We start from the raw sequence: 6,307 nt of genomic DNA on the forward strand, positions 1-6,307 counted from the left end.
TTTATTTGTTAATGTCGACGTATACCGGTACGCAGACCGTTTACCAACCTAGCCCCTCCTTTGTTGTTGATGACGGTGGTATAAAGGTGATTGACGGTGGCGGTTGTAGACTGTATTAATGGACTAACGAAGAAACTAGATGAAAACACATTAAAAACAAATGAGAGAAAAAATGGGATGAGCGAGAAAATGGGAAGGGAAATGAGAGGGGTATAATCAACTGTGTATTGCGATGAGTAAAATGTGTATTGCGAAAATCAATACCTTTTTTTTCTATGTTGTACCTTTTTTCATGGGAAGTGGTAAATTGCCCTAAAATGTTTGCCTTTATGTGTAATTAAACTCTATCACTTTTAAAACGAGCAAATTAGTCTTAAACGTTTCTTCTTATGTGCAATTGAGTCCCCTTATCTATTTCCGTCAATTCTCTCGTCGGAAAATTCTGACGTGGCACCAGAAATAAAAGTATCTTCATTTAATTTTAAAAAAATATATATATAATCAAAAACTTACGTGCTAAAAACATAGCATTGGCATAAGACTTCTTATGTTTTTTTAAAAAAATTCCTCTACCTATCAACTTGCCAACTTTTCTCTTATTTCTTTATCAGTATGAAATTGCTCTACCTCCTAGTTTTGTCTCCTAAACATCTCCATTATTCCCATTTTTCCACTATCTGCTACATTTTGGTGCTTAGAAACTGCTACAAATGAAGATGGATAAACTTAAAAATTACAAGGGACAAATAAACAGATAAACATGTCATCTTGATTAAATGTTTATTTCAAAGCTTTTATTTTCAAATTCATCATATTTCTTTTTACCGAGCAATTTATGATGAATAGGTTGAGCAGATTCAAGGATTGATTCCTCTCAATCAATGATCTAATTTTTATCATGCAATATGACAATAATCGGTATGTTCCCGATTTTATGTATGTGAATATGAAAATTTTGATTATCAATTTTTTTAGAGATGTATGGCTAACATTATTCATTGAGGATCTGAAAAGTAAATACTCTTAGATAAATCAAAAATACTGACAACAATAATCCGGATCACCTAATCTAAAAAGAGTAGCATTATAAGTGTCGTACAAGAGGATACCAAAGAAACATAAAGTGAATTAAACGCATATTCAATGATTTGCTGTTGTCTCCTCCGACCCATGATTAGCATCCTGATTTGGGCAAGTTCTACGGTTATGGCCGATTCTCTGGCAACTTGAACACGTACACTTGTTTACCACTTGTAGGGATCCTGTATTTGAGTGATTTCCGTCGCCTACTTTCACATATTGTAACACCCCAACCATCCGGCCAAGATAATTGAAGCGTTACCATCTCGGTTTTCCGAGGTAGTGTTTCAAAATTTCAATAAAAGAACATTTTATAAATAAATATAATGTTTAGTGAATTACATAAATGTAAACAAATGAATAAAAGTACAACTCGTGATATCTATACTCTACTAGACTCGTTTCGTGACTCATCAAGCTCGTCCCGTCTCTCGCGTGCTATCTAAACAACATGTACTTAACCTGCTCCCCATATGACCAAAGGATATCATATGGATCGACACATGCCACCCCAAAAGAGCTAGGTGACAATGACACAGACATACAAACGTTAGTTTCAATAAATAAATAAAGTGTGACACGACTCAAAGTGTGTGGATATGCAACATGACTATGATATGAATGCCATGCTATCAAACAACAACCACCACGGTACCGGGACGCGCCCAGACATACCGAAAACCACACTGGTACCGGGACACGCCCAGACATACCCACGACCACCCTGGTACCGGGACACGCCCACACATACCAACAACCACAAACAGGTACCGGGACACGCCCAGACGTACTGGGTCCGGAAGCCAACCGGATTCCTTGCCAGACGTCGTGTCTCAACCACACGAGTCCCTCCAAACTCAAGCCATTAATGTGCATATCCCTCTTGGAGTGGGAAGCTCCAAGAGGCGACTCAAGCGGAAGACGGTCTCCCAACCGCCTTCCGTCTCCTCCATAACCACAACACCATCACAAATTGCCATTATACAAGTTAATCGATAACAAATGCAAGATCACACTAATATACTAAATACCAACTCATTTTGACCAACCTTGTGTTGTAATACCTCATAATTACCATAAGAGCAATAGCAATAGAAGAACTCTATATAAAGTTCTTCTTTTGCCATGTCACATTTCCTTAATTCCAATGTTTAAGAACTTTTATTCACATTAGATGACATTTTTATAAAGTTCTTAAATGAAAAATAGTAAATATGTAATTGGTATTCACAATTTTCAAAGCCATGTTTATTGGTCCTCAAATTCCCATGTATAAACAAACCAAGTTCTTATTTTAGAACTTAATTCCTAAAATTAAGAACAACCTTGTAGTTGCTATAGAAGACATTTTTATTTTGGGTTCTTATTGAAGACCCCAAGAATAAGAACTACTATTGCTATTGCTCTAATTACCTCTTAATGATATATTAGTGACTAAGCATGTTATAATGCAACTCATCTAATTACATGAGACTAATTACAACATCCACCATAAAACATGTGACAACCACAATATTGAAACCGAGTATGATTAAACTACCTTTTAGCATTCTCCATAAGCAAATCCAAGACAACAAGAATCCATCTCATCAAACCGTCTCATCCTACAATAATCACATAATAACTATCATAATACATCCTAATCTATTATACAATACAAAACCCCTTATTATTACCTATTAATTACCCATTTAACATATTCTAATTACTAATTAACTACCCATAACAAAACCCCCAATTTCTAGGGTTCATACTAAATAAAAAGGGTAGATCTATACTTACAAATTAAGAGGAAGGAAGGAGGAAGGTGAGCAATCCACTAAACCAAGCTTGAATCCCCTAATATGGTGTTTGTGAGGGTTTTAGAGAGAAGGGAGAGAGTTTAGAGTGATAAGGAAGAAGATAGAAATGAAATAGAAGAAAGAGGGTTTGCGGGTTTAAAACCCGTCTGACCAGACTGCACTCGACCGAGTACCGAGTCCACTCGGTCGAGTGCCAAACACTCGGTCGAGTGACACTCCACTCGGTCGAGTACAACGCAGTTCTTAGCAATGACCAGGTTTTGCAAAACAGTCATATCTTACTCATTTCTTGGTCATTTTGGGCGTATGATCTACCGTTAGAATCGTAAGAGAACAAGATATCACCTACAATTGGAATCACATCAATAGAATGTCTAGATCTCAAGTTATGACAGTTTTAAGATGACCCTTCTATAGACGGGCATTATAACAACTCTACTAAGTCTATTATTAGTTATACTCGGTCCACTCAGTCTACTCGGTCGAGTGAATGCCTTAGAAATTACGAGGTATTACAATCTTCCCTCCTTAAAAAGAATTTTGTCCCCAAAGTTCACTCACTCTCTCTTTTCCTCAAGTCTCTTCAAGTCTCATCACCGATTCTCATGCACTTTCTCGCACCTCACATGTCTATCAACCGTATACACTCTTTCATAACATTACTGATAAGTGCATATTTTATATATTTTCATCCCCTATATTAGCTCCATTTTATATGACATTTAACACTTATCATAGTGTTTTGAGCTAATATTTGCTATTCTAGTGCATTTGTTTGTTTCCACATGTTTTGTAGGATACTCAAGCTTTTTGGAGCCAAAATACTACAAGATGAGCTACTAGAGTGCAATGGCTAAATGAAACCAAGTATTGGACTAAGCATGGAGTATTGGCATGGGTTTTGCATGAAGAAATTGGTGGATCAATATGTATAATTCAAATGTTGTCAACAACCAAAGTCAAGCCCAACTTCAAAGTCCAAGTCAAGATGGAAATCATAAGATTCCTACATGCATAGGATGCTCTTTGGAAGCCCTAAAGAATGATAGATCAAGCATTTACCCGGGTGCATTAAGGGTCATTAATCACGTACTTTGGATTCCTCAAGCAATTAAGTGAGGAATTAAGAGGAATTTACCTGAAAACCCACGTCCCCGATCGAGGCCCCCAACCCCGATCGGGTTGTATGTCTCTTGAATGCTTACGTTTCACCTTGCTCCACTTCATAGCTTAGGCATCCTATTCTTACGTCTCATATACTTTACATAGCCTTAAGCATTATAATTCTCTCACTAGTTTTCATATTAGTTTTCAATATTGTTAAGCTTGTAGTTCTCAAACATTTGGTTCTTAATACATTTCAAGCATTTGGTTCTAATTTGTCTCTCCCATACAAGTTCTTTTCTATTAAGGTATTTCTATTTCTAGTTCACAATTTTACATTTATATTTAGTTTACACATAGTTTATTATTAGTACTTTATTCACATTACATTAGTTTTATTTCTTTTACATGTTATATCACCTAGTTTATATAAATCATACAATCATGTTTAGCATTTCTTACAATATAGTTTATAATTTACACTTTAATATGAGTAGCTAAATTTCCTAGTCTAGGGGCTAGGGGAGCCATGCAAAATCAAGTATATAACATGGTAAAATAGGTTGATTATAATATTGTTCAAATTGCTTCTATCACATGTTTGCACCATAATGTTTAATCTTTGTTTAAGGCCTTATCCATTGGTTAAGTTTGTTCATTCATTCTAAAAGTCGAGAGGCATGGAATCGAATTAGACAAAGCATGTGTAGTAGGACGACCTAGTCATGGACAAAAGTTTCTCTAGGACCCGGTCTATGGTTGACATTAATGCTGTAAGGTGGGTGTCTCTAAGCCTAAGCAATTGAGGTTTTAATACCAAGTTTAACATAATTATATATTTACCTTTGCATGTGTGACCCAACCACCTTAGACTCCTTTTTATTATATAATTTACATCATAGTTTTTGTTAGTCATCAAACAACCAAACCCAAAACAAAATCGATCTTGATAGAGATCTTCCCATAGCATTTCACAACGTAATTCCGGTTTCCTTGTGTTCGACCCCTATTGCTATATTCATTTGTTGTTTAGGTTAATTATATTTGCATAGGTACACGATAATCCTATCAAATTTTGGCGCCGTTGCTGGGGAAACGGTTTTATTGCGTTTTGAATTGTCGATTTTTATCTTGTTTTCTTTTGTCTTGAGGAACACTTGTTCCTTGAGACCGTTACTTATCTTTCTCTAGAAATTGTTGTCTTATGCTCAGGTCCTCTCGTAGTGGAGAATTACTTTCACCGGATTCCGATCCCGAGAAAACCTTTAGGAGAAGACGACGTTTTTGGAAGGAAGTGAAAGAAGCCACTTCTCCCGTACAAGTTGAAAGTGCTAGAAAGTCTTACTTAGACGATCTAGAAGTTCTTGAAGAGTAGAAGGTTTCTAGTTCATCATCTTCACCACCACCACCATCTACTACTAAAAAGATGCTGAAACTTTCCGATCACTCAAAGCCCACCGCGGCCATGCTTCCGGCCGGTATCACAACTACTCAAATTACCGCGCCGGAATTCGAGATCAAACCGGCTTTCATTTGCCTTGTGGAGAGAAAGCAATTTGGGGGAAGTCCTTTGGAGGATCCCAATTTGCATGTGCAAAATTTCTGTGACTATTGCTCCATGATCCGTCAAAAGGGCGTCACTCAAGCCCAAATAAGGGAAATACTTTTCCCTTTCTCTTTGAAGGACAAGGCAAAGCTTTGGATCAATAGCCTTGACCGCACCGCCATGGGAATCACCAATTGGGAGACATTGGCTCTTGATTTCTATCAAAAGTTTTTTCCACCGGAGAAAACTCAAACTTTGAGGAGCCAAATCACCGGATTTCGTCAACAAGCTCTTGAGAGCTTATATGAAGCTTGGGAGAGGTACAAGGAGTTGCAAAGACAATGCCCACATCATGGGCTAGATGATTGGTTTCTAGCAATAACATTCTACAATGGATGTTGTGCCGAGTCCCGACAGATTCTTAATGTTGGAATATGTGTCCTCCGACAATAATGCGATCACAACTGTCGATCATGATGATCACATGTTTAAATCTCGTTTTAAGAATACATGTGGGATGTAATATTTTACAGTCAACTTGTCCACACATATCGGTAATGATTGGCTGACTAGAGTTTGACATTACTGTCATGCGACGGTGGTGATCAGTTGATCCCCTTAGGTCATACCTATAGGGAAATACTCTTAATTGATTATTTAATTAATCGTATGCCGATACGAGTTAATTAAATTGCTTAAAATTGACGGGTGATTTGTGAGTTAAGTTTACGTGTCTTATTGTAATTTTATTAAATGAGATACGGTCTAAGAAATC

At 36.9% G+C, this 6,307-nt stretch overlaps 1 non-coding gene across 1 annotated transcript; it reads right to left on the reverse strand.

Moving 5' to 3' along the window:
- Window positions 1-5,784: 5,784 nt before the first annotated feature.
- On the reverse strand, window positions 5,785-5,891 carry LOC141658017 (small nucleolar RNA R71). Its single transcript, XR_012548928.1, has one exon. It is a non-coding gene; the product is annotated as a small nucleolar RNA R71 (small nucleolar RNA).
- Window positions 5,892-6,307: the final 416 nt, after the last annotated feature.

Source organism: Silene latifolia, chromosome 5 (assembly GCF_048544455.1).
Source record: "Silene latifolia isolate original U9 population chromosome 5, ASM4854445v1, whole genome shotgun sequence".
Classification (NCBI taxonomy): domain Eukaryota; kingdom Viridiplantae; phylum Streptophyta; class Magnoliopsida; order Caryophyllales; family Caryophyllaceae; genus Silene; species Silene latifolia.